The sequence below is a fragment of the Mustela erminea genome, chromosome 2 (genome assembly GCF_009829155.1).
Source record: "Mustela erminea isolate mMusErm1 chromosome 2, mMusErm1.Pri, whole genome shotgun sequence".
Classification (NCBI taxonomy): domain Eukaryota; kingdom Metazoa; phylum Chordata; class Mammalia; order Carnivora; family Mustelidae; genus Mustela; species Mustela erminea.
In genome coordinates, this window is record NC_045615.1 from 157,037,525 (window position 1) to 157,055,373 (window position 17,849).

Below are 17,849 nucleotides of genomic sequence, written 5' to 3' on the forward strand. Positions count from 1 at the left end.
CCCTAGAACATACCCTTGCCAATGTCCATCACTCAGCAACCCTATCCTTCCCCCCACTCACCCTCAGCAACCCTCACTTTGTTTCTTTGGATCAAGAGTCTCTTATGGTGGGGCTCCTGCCTGGCTCAGTGGGTTGGGGCCTCTGCCTTTGGATCAGGTCATGATCTCAGGGTCCTGGGATCCAGCCCTTTATCTCACTGGGCTCTCTGCTCAGTGGGGAGCCTGCTTCCTCCTCTCTCTCTCTGCCTGACCCTCTGCCTACTTATGATCTGTCTGTCAAATAAATAAAAAAAAAAAAAAAGAGAGAATCTTTTATGGTTTATCTCCTCTCTCCCTCATACCATCCTGCTTCATTTTTACCCCTACCTGCCCCCCATGACCCACCCATCCTGCTTTTCAAATTCCTCATATCAGAGAGACCATATTGATGGTCTTCATCACATATGATAATTATCTTTCTCTGATTGACTTATTTTGTGTAGCATAATACCTTCTAGTTCCATTCAAGTCTTGCAAATGGCAAGATTTCCGTTTTTTGTTTTTGTTGTTGTTTGGTGGCTCCCTAGTACTCCATTGCATATATATACACCACTTCTTCTTTATCCATTCAACTGTTGATGGACATTTAGGTTCTTTCCATAGTTTGACTACTGGAGACATTGCTTCTGTAAACATTCAGGTGCACGTGACCCTTCGGATCACTACATTTGAATCTTTAGGGTAAATACCCAGTAGCGCAATAGCTGGGTCATAGGGTTGCTCTATTTTCAACTTTTTGAGGAACCTCCATACTGTTTTCCAGAGTGGCTGCACCAGCTTGCATTCCCACCAACAGTGTAGGAGGGTTCCTCTTTCTCTGCATCCTTGCCAACATCTGTCGTTTCCTGACTTGTTAATTTTAGCAATTGTGACTGGTGTGAGGTGGTATCTCATTGTGGTTTTGATTTATATTTCCCTGATGCCAAGTGATGTGTGATCAAGTTCTAGAACCTTGGTGAGGTTCGGTGGGCTGAGGTCCAGAGCCGATGACCAAGAAAGAATTTTTGAGACATCTTTGGTGCAAAATGGTGGTTCATTAAAGCAAGGGGACATGTCCCATGGGCAGAAAGAGCTGCAGCCCCAGGTTGTGAGGGATGGCAGGTTATGTACCCTGCGGTTGGGAAAAGGTGAGGGAAAAGGGGGCTTTCCGATGGAGCTTTCATATGCTAAAGAGGGCCTATAAGGTGCCTGGATTCCTGAGGTCTTGCAGCTTGATCAATGTTGACTTTTGGCAAGCCTTTCACATTTCTGCTATCAAGCGTCTTTGTTAGTGAGATTTGAGTTTAGAAGAAATTTAATTTTATTTAGGGCTTGAGGAACTGAGTTATTTGCCTCTGGAAATTGTGCTATTATTAAGATAGCTTCTTTGTTTTAAATCTCTAGGACATTTGTAAACCAAGGGAGACTCCTGTCTTGCAGGATTGTGATCTCTGCAAGTTAACTATTTGTTTCTCATTTATGGCAGTCAGGAGTGCCTGGGGACTGTAACATATATTACTGAGGGGAGGGGAGCAGGTGGAGAGGGGGTGCAAGGTCCCATCTTTTGCTTTGTCCTCAGCCAGCCTCCTGCTCCCTCATCAATGTGGGACACTTTTTCATGTGTCTGTTGGCCATATGGAGGTCTTCTTTGCAGAAATGTCTGTTTATGTCTTCTGCCCATTTCTTTATTGGATTCTTTGTTCTTTGGGTGTTGAATTTGGTAAGTTTTTTTATAGATTGTGGATACTAGCTCTTTATCTGATATGTCATTTGCAAATATCTTCTTCCATTCTGTCAGTTGTCTTTTGGTTTTGTTGACTGTTTCCTTTGCTGTGCAAAAGCTTTTGATCTTAATGAAATCCCAATAGTTCATTTTTACCCTTGCTTCCCTTGCCTTTGGCGATGTTTCTAGGAAGAAGTTGCTGTGGCTGATGTCGAAGAGGTTGTTGCCTGTGTTCTCCTAAAGGATTTTGATGGATTCCTAGCTCACACTGAGGTCTTTCTGATGAGGGAGCAGGAGGCTGGCTGAGGACAGAGCAAAAGCTGGAGCCTTGCACCCCCTCTCCACCAGCTCCCCTCCATAATATGTGTAGCATTCCTCAGGCACCCCTGACTGCCATAGACGATAAACAAATAGTTAACTTGCAGAGATCACAATCCTGCCAGACAGGAATCTCCCTTGCTCTACAGATGTCCTAGAGATCTACAAACTGGGAGGTTACCTTATCAATAGCACAAATTTCCAGAGGCAAATAACTCTCAGTTCCTCAAGCCCTAATGTCTCCCTCCCTGTCATAAACGAAACTGGAGGAGGCTGAGGTAGAAGGGAATGTAAATGATAGCAGGATCATAACACCCCACCAACAATCTCCCAACTATCTTGATGTTAATGGCTGACCTAAAGATAACATTGATCAAGCCACAAGGGCAAGGCCTCCTCCAGGCACCTTGTAGGCCCTCTTTAACATATGAAAACTCCGTTGAAACCTCCCTTCCCTTCACATCCCCCCAATGGCAAGGTATATAACCTGCCATCCCTCAAAACCCAGGGCATCAGCTCTTCCTGCCCACGGGTCCTGTCCCCGTGCTTTAATAAACCACCATTTTGCACCAAAGATGTCTCAAGAATTCTTTCTTGGTCGTCGGCTCCGGACCTCAGCCCACCGAACCTCACCTAGGTTCTAGAACTTCATCATTTCAACCATTTTGAGTCTGTTTGTGTATGTGGTATAAGGAAATGTCCAGTTTCATTATCTGCATGTGGCTGTCCTATATTCCCAACACCATTAGTTGAAAAGACTATCTTTTTTCCATTGGACATTCTTTCCTGCTTTGTTGAAGGTTAGTTGACCATAGAGTTGAGGGTCTATTTCTGGGTTCTCTGTTCTGTTCCATTGATCTATGTGTGTGTTTTTGTGCCATCACCATACTGTCTTGATGATGACAGCTTTGTAATAGAGCTTGAAGTCTGGAATTCTGGAATTTGATGCCACCAACTTTGGCTATCTTTTTCAACATTCCTCTGGCTATTCAGGCTCTTTTCTGGTTCTCTATATTTTAGGATTACTTTTTTCCATTTCTTTGAAAAAAGTTGATATTTTGATAGGGATTGCATTAAATATGTAGATTCCTTTAGGCAGTATAGACATTTTCACAATATTTGTTCTTCCAATTCATGAGCATGGAATGTTTTTCCATTTCTTTGTGTCTTCCTCAATTTCTTTCATGAGTACTTTATAGTTTTCTGAATACAGGTTCTTTGTCTCTTTGGTTAGGTTTATTCCTAGGTATCTCATGGTTTTGGGTGCAATTGTAAATGGGATTGACTCCTTAATTTCTCTCTCTTCTGTCCTGCTGTTGATGCAGGACATCAGCAGCAGGAATGCAACAGATTTCTGTGTACTGATTTTATATCGTGATGCTTTACTGAATTCCTGTATGAGTTCTAACAGTTTTGGGGTGGAGTCTTTTTGGATTTTCCACATAAAGTATCATATCATCTGCAAAGAGTGAGAGTTTGACTTCTTCTTTGCTGACTTGGATGCCTTTTATTTCATTTTGTTGTCTGATTGCTGAGGTTAAGACGTCTAGTAGTATGCTGAATAGCAGTGGTGATAGTGGATAACCCTGCCGTGTTCCTGACCTTAAGAAAAAAGCTCTCAGGTTTTCCCATTGAGAATGATACTTGCTGTGGGTTTTTTATGGATGACTTTTATGATATTGAGGTATGTACCCTCTATGCCTATGTTGTGAAGAGTTTTGATCAAGAAAGGATGCTGGACTTTGTCAAAAGCTTTTTCAGCATCTCTTGAGTATCATATGGTTCTTATTCTTTCTTTTATTAATGTATTGTATCACATTGATTGATTTGCAGATGTTGAACCAAACTTGCAGCCCAGGAATAAATCCCACTTGATCGCGGTGAATAATCCTTTCAAAGTACTGCTGGATCCTATTGGCTAGTATTTTGGTGAGAATTTTTGCATCTGTGTTCATCAAGGATATTGGTCTACAATTCTCCTTTTTGATGGGGTCTTTGTCTGGTTTTAGGATCAAGGTAATGTTTGCCTCAGAAAATGAGCTTGGAAGTTTTCCTTTCATTTCTATTTTTTCAAATAATTTCAGGAGAATAAGTATTCTTTCTTCTTTAAATGTTTGGTAGAATTCCCCTGGGAAGCTGTCTGACCCTGGGCTCTTGTTTATTGAGATATTTTTGATGATTGCTTCAATTTCCTTATTGGTTATGGGTCTGTTCAGGTTTTCTATTTCTTCCTGGTTCAGTTGTGGTAGTTTCTATATCTCTAGGTATACATCCATTTCTTCCAGATTGTCAAATTTGCTGGTATATTTGTTGTTCATAATATGTTCTTATAATTGTTTGTGTTTCTTTGGCATTGGTCTCTTCTCTTTCATTCATGACCATTTGTGTGGTTTCCCCCTCCCCCTTCCCTTAGCTTTGGGGCAGTTGGGAGTGCCTGAGAAATTGTCACACCTATTCATAATTGGGGGGGCGTAGGCGGCAGGGAGGGGTGTTGTGGAGTGTCAGCTTGTGCTTTGTCTTCAGATTGCCTTCTGCTCCCTCAGCAATAGGATTTTTTTCATTATGTGCACTATCTTATGAAATATTCATTAAGTTATTTGTATTATTTCAAGATCATGTACCAGTCTGGAAAACTCAAGCACAAAGTCAGCACCCACTATTTTTTACTTAACTGTCCCATTCCATGTAGTGGTTTTGGAATTGTTGACCTGCACTTCCATGGTAACCAACTTTGTCAACTAGGATAGTTTTTTTTTTTTTTTTTTAAGATTTTATTTATTTATTTGACAGAGAGAGAGAGAGAGATCACAAGTAGGCAGAGAGGCAGGCAGAGAGAGGGGGAAGCAGGCTCCCTGCTGAGCAGAGAGTCTGATGCAGGGCTCCATCCCAGGACCCTGAGATCATGAACTGAGCTGAAGGCAGAGGCTTAACCCACTGAGCCACCCAGGTGCCCCATCAAGGAGGATAGTCTTAAGTACTGTTCTTTTTGCCTTTAAAATTCCTACAGAATCCACTCATTTCCAGAGATACTTAGGTCTGCACCTTTTTTTCCTTAACTCCTTCAGTGAGGTTGTTTGTCTTTAAATTACTCGTCATACTCTGTATTCTATCTTGGGAACCTCTCAATCTCCTAATTTCTTTAGTTGTATATCTTAAGGCTTACACTTTACACTATAAAATTCTGTTAGTTTTGAAGAATGAATAGTGTAATTTCCATGCTAGTACAATGTCATATAGGAAAACTTCACCACCCTAAAGCATCCTCTGCATTTCCTCTGCTGAATTTACCTCCCCTTCTCCCCCACCTAAAAATCCTTGGCAACACTGACCTTTCCAATGTCTCCATGATTTTTCCTTTTCCAGAATGCCAAACAGCTAGAATAATATAGGAGGTAGCCTTTTGGGTTGGTTTCTTTCACTTAGCAATATGCATATAAAATTCTTTATCCATGTCTTTGTATGGCTCAATAACTCATTCCTTTTTATCACTGAGTGCATTTCATTGTATGAAAACACCAGTTTGTTTATATATATACCAACCATCTTGGTTGCTTTTGGCAGTTATAAATAAAGCAGCTATAAACATTTTGTAGACATAGATTTTCAAATCAGTTGGGTAAATACCTCAGAGCATGATTGGTGGGTGATAATGTAAGATTATGTTTACTTTTGTAAGAAACTAACAATCCGTAACCAAAAGTACTGATAGCATTTTGTGTTCCTATGGGCAATGAATGAGGGTTCCTGTTGTTTCACATAATATACTTGCCAGAAGTTTGGGGTTGTCAGTGTTTTGGGTTTAAGCCATTCTGATAGGTTTAAGACAGCATCTCATTGTTGTTTCAATTTGTGATTCCTTAATGACAAATTATATTGAACAACTTTTCATGTGATCTGTATATTTTCTACAATACAGTGTCTCTTCTGATTTTTTGCCCATTTCTTTCTTGGGCAATATGAAAACAAGAAAACAAGGGCTGCTTGTTTTCTTATTGATGAGCTTTAAGAGTTCTTCATATATTTTGGATACAAGTCTTTTATAAGACTTGCAACCTTCAAGTACAGCAATAATATGCTGGGCAACTACAATTTAAAAATTCACCATGCAAATTACTTAGAATACAGAGATGAAATATGTTGTTGTTGTTGTTTTTTCTGCAAGAAGCTTAAAGAGGACATTAAAAGATTAAGAGACAAAATAAAAATAGGTTTTTAAGGATGAGCCTGGTGGTGGGTGCATAACCAATGAATTCTGGAGTGTGGGGGGTATGGTGCATAACCAGTGAATTCTGGAACACTGAAAAGAAATTTTTTAAAAAATTGGTTTTTAATGGAAGGAAACAAGCACCATATAAATGATGTAGCTGACTTGTGATAGTGGTTCTCATGGGAAAACAAGAGAGCTAAAAGGAATTTGAGAATGTAGCATCTAAAAAGAGTTTCCCCAACAGTCGAATACAAAAATAGTTATTTTGAAGTGGTAGCATTGGGAAAGAGTAATGGTTAAGTGATCCTACTTCAGAGCTGAGAGAGAAGAATGGAGAAGCTTGTTTGCTGTAATCAAGAAAAATGAAACTTTCAACTTAAGTGGTTTTCTGCTCTTCTCTGTAAATGGCAAATAAATGTGTCATTTGGAAGCTAGAAACATAAATTAATCACAAAATAATGATGTAATTAGTTCGACTAAGTATAGTGAGAAAAGTGACTAAGACACAAAGCACTGTAGTTGAAGTTTCAAAGCATCTGACTCAAAGTAAACTAGGTTTTCTTAGAGCACAGTACTGCTCATTTTCTATGGACAGGATGATCCCAATTTCAGGCTGAGTGGAAAGTACCTCTTTTCTCCCTCAAATTCCCCATGTATACTCTTGTGCCTGAAATTCTTTTGTGGGCATAACTGACCTTTACTCTTCATTAGGCACTTGGCCTGAAATGCCAAAAACAATGGCTCTATCTCCCAGTCAGACAAAAAACTTTGTAGTAAGATGTGAATGATCAAGATAAGATCTCCCATCTGAGAAAAGAAAAGTTGATAATGAGGAAATGCCAGGAGAGAAAAAGAGAGGTTTGGAGATGATAGTTAGGTAAAGAGGAAGAAAAGTCCCCTCCCTTACTGCTTAATCATGAACCAGGCTTGCCTGTTAACTTCTGTGGTCACTACTTTTAGTTTCACTGTGGTGCCCCAGTGTTTTACATGGCCAATTACCTACCACCCTCTCTAGCGTCAGAAGCAAAACAACAGCATTTCAAAAGGCAAACACACTTCAGCCAGTCATTACCTGTCCTGGGTGGAACAAGAAGTTAAGCAGATAGAATACACAGGTGTGGCTTTGCATTATATTTTATATGGACTGAACTTACCAGGAGGGAGGTAATTCTTAAGTAGATGATTACTTCCTTTATGGTAATTCCAAGAATAGAGCTCTGGAAAGTCTTATTCTTGGAGAAGCCATTTCAAATCTATGACTACTCCGTAGGGGCAAACAGTTGATATTCTTAAAAATTCATTTCTGGTGCTTTTGGCTATATCATTTCTTCTTATATTCTATTACCACTAAGGTAGAAAATTTTGCTTTTATAGGAACATAGAAGAAAGAGATCTACTCTGGAAATCCCCAGATATTTAAATACCATTTATTCATCTGTGTTTTAAAATAAACACCAAACAGTGTATGTATATATGTGTGTGTGTGTGTGTGTGTGTGTGTGTGTGTGTATACTCATGTAACACAACTGTCTTGTTACATGAGTAATATGGAAAAAATATGACTATGAAAAACTGAGGAAAACCATGAAGAGTACACCAGACAGTAAGAAAAGATCTTTGTTCCTCAGGATGCCAGACTGGCTATCGAAACTCATTTTTGTACGTTCCTTTATTTTCCACTTCATAGTTTTCTACTGCTTCAAAAAGTACAGAATTCTTTTTTAAAACAAAGTTAACAGAAATATGTATTTTCCACAATTTCAGGGCCATTCCTCTGGGAATTTCTCTGGAAGGGACTATCAACTTGATACACAGGAGTCAGTTCTAAATGTACCGTATCTCCAAAGAGGCAGTAAAGTCTTTATTTGAATTCCTATCCTCAAATATATTTAATGTAACATTAGATATGGCTAAGACCTGAACACATCTTTAGCATTTTGAGAATGGAGATTGTGGGGGTGAATTTTGCAATTAAAATACGGTGATGGTTGCCACAATGGCCAAAAATAACACACAAGGTCACGTCTCTGTTATTCTTAGAAGTCCCTGAGGAAATTCCCAGCCTCATAAGAAAGTTAAGCAAGACTTTAATAGGAATGAAGGGTCAGAAAGTATCAAAAGAGTACATAGACACTGCCACAAAGAGAGTGAGAACAGAACTTGTTTTGCAGCTAGAAAGAAACAGGTTGCGAAGCTTCTGAACTAGAAAATCACACATAAGAAGAGCAGGGATTGACCTAGGGATGCAAGGGATAGTTATCCTGGTTATGCAACTTACAAATTACTGGGGTTTCCACCCCTCCGCCTGGCTATGAAGATTTTTTCCCATCAACCTGTAATTGATTCATCCCCTCCATTTTGGAAGTTGCTGGAAAGGGAATGACAAATCCAGGGGCATACCTCATTAGCATAAATTGGTTGGCCAGGTAATTGCTTCTTCTTACAGTGTGTCCTTAAGAGTTTAAGGCCTTTAGGGGTCCCCCAATAATAGACCACCCCAACAAGCTAGGCACACAGTTTTAGTCAGCCTCCTAAAAGGGCTCTGCTCCTAGACCTTCCCATATCAGTTGGCCCACTGCTAAACTGTGTTTTCAGTTTGGTTAGGCCAATAGATGGAAACAGAACTGACTCCTCTCTCTCCAACTTTCCTGTCCTGTGACATGCTAATTCCTCTATTCCCAGAAGTTGAAAAGAGCCCTTCTTTATCTTCTCCATTCCAACATATGCACTTAGATATCTTTGTTAATTTTAGTGTTAAGAAGAAAAATATTTGAAATTTGGAAAGATTGCCGCACAACTTCTCAGAGCCATACTAGAGTATTTTCTGTCAAGCCCATGTAAGTTAAATCTCTCTTTCTCTCTCTCTCTAGTTGATGTAGTTTGTTGTTGTTGTTGCAAAATTTTTTATTGAGATATAATTGACATAGACCATTACAGTCATTTCAGGTGTACAATATAATGATGGGGATTACAAATTACGTAATAGTGGATGTAATGTTGTTTGATTTCCTTTTTACTATAATTGTGTCCATCCTCTGCAAAGTTAGATGTTAATTTGTAGAGGCTTGATCAGTGCAAATTGCTTTTGTCCTTGAGTGATACAAATTAGTTTTGTCCCATAGAAAAAATAACATCAAGTGTTAAAATTTTATTACCCTGTGGGATGCTAATCAGTTTTATCTAGTTTTGTAATTTAGTCCCAACATTCTCTTTTCCTACTGGTTACATATATCTCTCCTCTCCTTCTTTGAACCAGTGTTTACCATCCCTTTAGTTTTCTCAGTAATGAATAAAATAACTCATTTGGCACTTTCTCACTTTATGTCTGAGCCACAGTTTTAAATGATTTATTAAGGGGCACCTGGGTGGCTCAGTTGGTTAAGCATCTGCCTTCAGCTCAGGTTGTGATCCCAGGGTCCTGGGATCAAACCCCACATGGATCCTGAGATTGGGCCCTACCTTGGGCTTCCTGCTCAATGGAAAGCTGCTTCTCCATCTCCCTCTGCAGCTCCCCCTGCTTGTTATCTCTCTCTCTCTCAAATAAATAAATAAAATCTTTTAAAAAAAATTTTAAGAAGAGATCAAGATTCCATCACTGTAAAAGTATAACATAGTTTATAACTTCATAGTCACCAAAAAGATTAGTATACACTTGGATGACAAGTTATGCACATGAAATTTTTGGTAAAACCAGATAGTGTGAAAAGCAGCGTTTATGCATTAAATGATGCAGTGATATAATTTGAGAAAAGCTTACTATATAAGAAGGTGCTATGTGTGCTATAGGAACAAGTGAATCAGAAGTTTAAGAAGGAAACAGTCATCTCTTAAGGGAATAAAAAGTGCTCTCAAGCAGTGATGAGATACTAACTCATTAGTTGTGATATCATCTCTAAATTGTCCATAAATTTTCAGAAGAAAAAAAAAAAAAAGGATTTCCCTACTGTGGTTCTCAGGAAGGCTTGAATTTCTAAAGCTCCTCTCAAGAAATAATGCAACCCAGAGCAATATCAGATTTCCTGAGCTTATCATTTCACTTAACACTTGTAAATGAAGGCATTTTATTGCTTAATTAACATTATCAAAATAAACATTATGGGAAACCTTGTTGTTTTCAAATATGAGGTCAAAAAAACCACAGAATTGACATTGGCAGAGCTAGTAAGGCCACACTATGAAGTGCAATGGTACAGGCTTACCCTGCCCTAAATACAAATTCCCACATCTGTCTTGTTTCCTTCCTCCTTCCCATAAATATACTTTGAGTGCTTAGATGAGGTTAGTCATTTGATCAGGGACTATAGATAAAATGGTTAGGAGGCAGACACAGTCCTTTGCTCAGATTGGATTCTCAACCTAATGAGAAAGTCAAACAATAAACTAGTAATTGGACAAAAAAAAAATTGTAATTGTAAAAGTATTACAAAGAGAATACATTAACCTATTAATAAAACATAAAAAACATAAAAACAAAAGTTTATAAGATAATGCTTATCTTTTTTTTTTTTTTAAAGATCTTATAATTTATTTGACAGAGAGAGAGAGATCACAAGTAGGCAGAGAGGTAGGCAGAGAGAGGAGGAAGCAGGCTCCCCGCTGAGTAGAGAGCCCGACACAGAGCTCCATCCCAGGACCCCCAGACCATGACTTGAGCTGAAGGCAGAGGCCCAACCCACTGAGCCAGCCATGCCCCCCAAGATAATGCTTATCTTTATAATGTGCAACTTACACCAACATTTTTCTGTTCCATTCTGCCCTATTTCCTTAAAAAAAAAAACAAAAAAACCGCTATTCATAACTTCCTAAACTTATTTCATAACCTAGTACCAATGAGGTAGGGACTTTGACTTAGTCAGAAAAGTCAGAGAAGCCTTACCTAAAGAAATGATGATTGAGCCAAAGTCAAAGGATGAGTAAGGTTAATTATGTGGAAGAAGGGAGGATAAATCATTAGAAGATAGAGCAAATGCAAAACCTGGGGACAAGAGGAAATAGATGCGCACTTGGGCTTAAAGTAAGGACAGTATCTGCAATGCAGAGAGCAAGGACGCCGATGGTGCCTGATGAGGTAGGCGGACAGGTGGCTTCCCCTGATTCTCTGATTGTAAATACCATCCATATGATAATCACTCCCAACTTTACATAATCCAAACCAAACCTCTTATTCAACTACACACTCCTATATCCAGCTGTGCAATACTTTAAATTTTCACTTGAATGAACTAATAAGAATTTCTAACATTAAAAGACCCAAATAAAATTGTAAATCTCAAACCATTCCCCATCTAATCTTGAATTTCCCTATCTCAAGGACCGCAACTTCATGCTTCCACTTTGCTTAGGCTAATCTCAGAGGCATTCTTAATGCATCATGTATATCATATCTTGAATCCAGTACATCCTCAAGTCCCATTAACTCTACCTTTCAGGATACCCCAAACCCAAAAACTTCTCACTAGCTCTAAGGATCCCACTATAAATGAAGGCATCATCACCTTGCAACTGAATTATTGTAAAAGATTTCACACTGATCTCTTCCCATCTTTTTTCACTTCCTTGTGTCCTATTTTTCACATTGCTTGTGGTATACTTTTGAAAAATGAGAGAGGTTATTTCACCCTTCTGTTAAAAATCCTCCAAATGGATTCATCATCCACTCAGAAAAAATCTGAAGTTCTCTTTATACCCTACAAGTCACAAATCCTGTAATCTTACCACCTCTAACTACTTCTTACTAATAATGCTCAGATACACTTGTTTTTTTTTTTTTTTTTTAATATACAAAGCAAACTCCTACCTTGGGACCTTAGCACCTACTGTTCTCTCTGCCTGGAATACTTTTTTTTTTTTTTTCCTAAAGCCTTTAAGTTTGTCCACTTATTTCAGGCTTTTGCTCAAATATCATTGCATTAGGGTCTTCCTCAGAACACACTTTATAATACACACACACACACACCTTTTTTCCTTAATTCATCAATTATCACCTCCAATAGAATGCCCGTTCTTTGAGAGTTGTGCATATGCAAAGTGGACCTTGGGAGAGGCAAGGAAGACTATCAGGCATCAGTTACTTGAATGGGTTCTGCTGTCACAGGCTTGATTTGGAACTCCAGTTCCACCACATTCCCATGTGACTTTAGCCAAGTCACTCAACCTCTCTAAACCTCTATATGCCTATCTAAAAATGGGCTAAAAGATGAACCATGAGACACTGCAGACTCTGAGGAACTAACTGAGGGTTTTGGAGGGGAGGGTGGGGGAGGTTGGGGGAGACTGGTGGTGGGTATTAAGGAGGGCACGTATTCCATTGAGCACTGGGTGTGGTGCATCAACAATGAATTCTGGAACAGTGAAAAGAAATTTAAAAAATAAATAAATAATTTTTTAAAAATGGGTTAAAAGAGTTTGTTGTTGGCAGGACTAAATTAAGATAATTCATAAAATTTACTTTGCACAAAGTAGTTGTCATAAAATATTAGCTATTGTTTATTATTACATGATAGAGTGGGGCTGGCTAGTTGGTGAAATAAAGAAAGAGAAAAAAAAAAAAAAGATATCGAGAGCCAAGACACTGGGCTTACTCTGGAGCAAATATTTAGATAAGTAAGGCCCTTCTTACCTATTAAAATGCTTGTTTAGAATAAGAAGTAAATGGCAACAGGACTGACAACAGTCACAGTATTTCTAGTGTTGACCTAGCCAGACCTTTAGTTTTCATGAAGAGAGGTGAGGCATAATTAGATCAACTGTCAGATGAAAGAGGAAGGTAGTTGAGAAAAACAAAAAGCCTGATTCAGCAGAGGATTTAGTGCGTCATGTAACACCATATCCTGTTATTTTTTCAGCTATTAACCAGTATCATGTGTCCTAGCAGCATAAGGATAGTTAAACCTAATTTATTCAACGTTAGCAACCATTGCCAGAGGCCACTAACTCCAGCTTTAGTGAACATGGCCATCAAATGATGAGGAAAAGTCCAAGTGAGAGATCTCTTTATAATCCCTGCGTTTGGAGAAATGATAGATGCATTATAGCATTATGTAAATACAGAATTATATTTCTGTATTCAGTCACAATAATAAAGAAATCAAAAAACTCTGTAAGGATATGTTTAATTATATTTACTCTGTCATTTCTATCTCTTACTCATTTCTCCAATATGTATACCTTTAATATGTTGGTAAATCCAAATATTAGCTTATATCCAATCATACCATTTGAGATTTCTATGATTCATAAGCATGCTCAAATCAATTTGGAGCCAATTCACAATTTTAGTATTTGCCAAAACATTAAATACTAAGATTTGCATCACAAGTATCAACATGATGAAGGCGACCAGGTTGGTGAAACCTCTCTCACCAATGACTATCTCAGAAACGGAAAGGCACAGTTGGGTATTAATATTGTTTTTATTGGGAATCTCCTAGTTGGCACTCCAGCATCTCATACTCCTAAATCAACAGACAGCTCATTCTTACCTGTGTCATGAAGTATCAGGGGTTTTCCATAAGCTCAATATTTGATGAGTTGGCCAGTAGCAAATAAGTCTTAAGTAAAATATTGAAGCAAAGTAGTCTCATTGTTGAACATGAAACAAATGTTTTAGTGTAAAATTTGAGGTTTAAATCACATCTGCTGTGGCACCCTGGGGAAAGGTATCTGCCCTGAAGATGGATGTTAAGTAGACTTGGAAAGGCTCCCCCTAAGTGTGTCCATCCATACAGAAAGAAAAACAATGCAAGTCCTTGTTTTGGTGGTCAACTGTGGCATAAGCAAAACAGCCATCAGTCTAGGGCTTAGCAGGATGAGGTCTGGTCCAGGCTGACAGCTGAGTGGAGCAATTCCCCTGTCAAGTCTTTCTGTGATAAGAAGAGGACAAATAAAGAAACGAAACAAGGCTGCCCTGTTGATAAATCAGGAGGAAAAGTCTCTGATGCTCTTTAACTCCTCATACAAGGTAGAGTGTTTGCCTAGTCACTGAGGCACAGAGGCAAGCACAAAACACGTGAGCAGGGCAGATTATTTCTGGTCAGTCCTTTTCTCAATCTTGATAACTGAGACAGCTTCTTACCTGCCTGGAAACTAACATCTGAAAATGGTTTAGGGGTAAGTGGAAATGTAAATTCATGAGTCGTTTCTAGAGAATAATAGACTTCATAACTTAATAACTTTTGATATGCTAAAAGCCCACGTAACATGATAGCCTTTAGGGTTTTAAACATGGTGTGTTTTAGGCATCTGTGATGCCTCAGACGTAGAGAAGGAGAGAGGAATCACACATTTCACCATCTCAGACATCACTATACCTAGAGAGAATTCATGGAAACATCCTCTGCATGGCTGCCAGATTGTGAACTAAAGGGTTACATGAACTAAACAAACTAAAGAGTTCATTTTGGACCTCTCTATGTCTGCTGGTCTCCACAAGACCACCTAGAGATGATGGGGCAGTTGTTAAACCACTTCTCTTCCTTTATCAGAGCCTCTATATGAATACATAGCACCTGAAAGAGAGGGACACCTAGGGTTTGTGGGAACTGTCCAAGGTGGCAAAGGAAGAGGATCCCTTAGGAACTAACCTCTAAATCAGTACTTATGATTACCAAAGTTTAAAAAAAAATTAAAAAGAGGGAATTTTTCAGTACATAGAGGCCCTAGATTTTTTTTTAATTTTTATTTATTTTTTAAAAATTTCAGTGTTCCAGAATTCATTTTTATGCACCACACCCAGTGCTCCATGCAATATGTGCCCTCCATAATACCCACCACCAGACTCACCCAACCTCCCACCCCTTATCCCTCCAAAACCCTCAGATTGTTTTTCAGAGTCCACAGTCTCTCATGGTTCATCTCCCCTTCCAATTTCCCCCAACTCCCTTCTCCTCTCCATCTCCCCTTGTCCTCCATGCTATTTGTTATGCTCCACAAATAAGTGAAACCATATGATAATTGATTCTCTCTGCTTGGCTTATTTCACTCAGTATAATCTCTTCCAGTCCCATCCATGTTGGTGCAAAGTTGGTTATTCACCCTTTCTTATGGAGGCATAATACTCCATAGTATATATGGACCACATTTTCCTTATCCATTCATCCATTGAAGGGCATCCACAGTTTGGTGACTGTGGCCATTGCTGTTATAAACATTGGGGTACAGAAAGCCCTTCTTTTCACTACATCTGTATCTTTGGGGTAAATACCCAGTAGTGCAATGGCAGGGTCATAGGGAAGCTCTATTTTTAATTTCTTAAGGAATCTCCACACTGTTTTCCAAAGTGACTGCACCAACTTGTATTCTCACCAACACTGTAAGAGGGTTCCCTCTTCTCCACATCCTCTCCAACACTTGTTGTTTCTTGTTTTGTTAATTTTGGCCATTCTAAGTGGTGTAAGGTGGTATCTCAATATGGTTTTGATTTGAATCTCCCTGATGGCTAGTGATGATGAACATTTTTCCATGTGTCTGTTAGCCATTTGTATGTCTTCACTTGAGAAGTGTTCTGTTCAGGTTTGGGCTATAGTTCAGGACCAGTGATTGGATGGGTCCAATCCTAGGGAAATATAGCTAAATAACCAGCTAAAAGAGAAAGAGACTGATGAAAATCTATTGACAATGTTCTCATCTGGAAGTTGTTCAATGACCAAAGATTATGAATATCTCGGAGTCTGTGGCCTTACTATTAAAGACTATTGAAGAGATATTTGGAATATGGGGAAGAAAGAAAAGGAAAGGGAAGGAAAAAGAAATGAAATGAAATGAATGAAAAAGAGATATGTCTGTTAACTCCACCAAAGGACAGGAGAAAACAGAAATCTCTTATGTTCTGATGCTGAAAAGCTATTTCTGAAGACAATGGAGAGAGGATTAATGAAACAAATTCTAGAAGATTAAGTTCACTTAGAAAATATGAGAACAAATGCTAGCTGAAACTAAGTCAGTCTTCTGTATAGATATAGGTGAGCTGAGAATGCTGAGTGACCACCCCCATCACCTTAATTTTTGGTGGCTATAGCTAAAATTTGGGAGAATCAAGATAGGGAAGTGGTATTCAGGGCTTAAAATGGGGAAAAAGGAGAAGATTACAAAAACATTCCTGGAAACTCAGCTTATACCTTGGTTATAAGCACTGATGTGTTCAGGACAGCATGTTGAAATCATGCCTTCCACATTAAACCCACATTTGGGTTTTGTGGCTAGCCAGGGTTCCTTCCCTAAGTAGAGTTAACATATCCTCAGTCCTTGAAAAACCAAGGTCCCAGTGGCATACTCATATCTCTGCTACCACCATGAGGCAATTTAGTTACCCACCAAAGGAGTACTGCTTGGAACTAAGAAAAGGCCTCTCTGAAGGAGAGAAGGGATAAAACAGGGATAAAAATAATATAGAAATTTAGTCTGTTAAGGACAAAGTAGACTCTGAAGTACTAAACTCTATTCTCTAACTGATAAGCCTCTATCAGTTAGAGAATAAACAGGATAGAAGAAAGGAAAATTTCTAAGACTTTTTTTCTGATTACTATCTGACCTTCCTATTACTTAATGTTACAAGACAATAGGTTTGCCCATTATACAGTTGGTGATCAATAATGTCTGTGAAATAAATGCATTGTTAAGTTAATTAATGGGTCTTTGTTGTTTGAGAACTGGTGCTTTTCCAATCTAGTGTACATTACAGAGAGACTAAAATTCTTTGATTAAATTGCAAGATTGTAGTGCTCACTTCAACAGCACATATACTAAATTTAGAAATATACAGAGTAGATTAACATGGCCCCTGTGCAAGGATTACATGAAATTACATTAAGTATTTCATATTTTTAAAAGGATTAAGAATATACTTATCTAGATGAGCACAAAGTAATGTATAGAATTGTTAAATCATTATACTCTATACCTAAATTTCATATAATTAGTATAACTAAGTATACGTTAATCATACTTTAATTTTTAAATTATGATATTATAACAATATAGGATGGATCATATAAAAGTTATATCACATGGGAATCCAACATGAACTATAGTAATAGTGACATTGATAGGATTATTTTTATCCTGTCTAAGGTCGTAGTACATTATCACAAGCGTAGTCTGGTAAAAATCAGTTACCTCACCTACTTTGAGGATCTTTTTTAGAAGACCCTACCAACTAAGTCCAAATAGCTTTTAACTGATGAAAGCTAAATGATCTGTGGATAGTACAGTATATCAAAGGAAAATTCATGGCTAGGGTTCCTGTACTGTCTCTACATGAAATGAATGCTGGCTATTTACAAGGCAAATGACATCAAAATGTTAAATGATTGCGAAAATATTAGAATAAACATTGGATAATTGCTTTATTTAAGATTAGTGACCTAGAGACATCTGTTATATTAAAGTTCTTGGCTAACAATTGGCCAGAGGTTAGTATAGGATCCCACCATTCAAATACCTTACCAACTGAAAAATAATCCTGAAAAAAGCACGCGAATATCTGTTGAGTATGATACTATTAATTGTCTACCTAAGGCTGGCCAAAAAGCTTGTCCCCCATGCCAAGAAACATGAATTTTTTTGGCTTGCTACAAAATTAGTGTT

General features: G+C 38.3%; 1 non-coding gene across 1 annotated transcript; it reads left to right on the forward strand.

Moving 5' to 3' along the window:
- The first annotated feature begins 16,981 nt into the window (after positions 1-16,981).
- On the forward strand, positions 16,982-17,088 carry LOC116585398. Its single transcript, XR_004283596.1, has one exon. It is a non-coding gene; the product is annotated as a U6 spliceosomal RNA (small nuclear RNA).
- Positions 17,089-17,849: the final 761 nt, after the last annotated feature.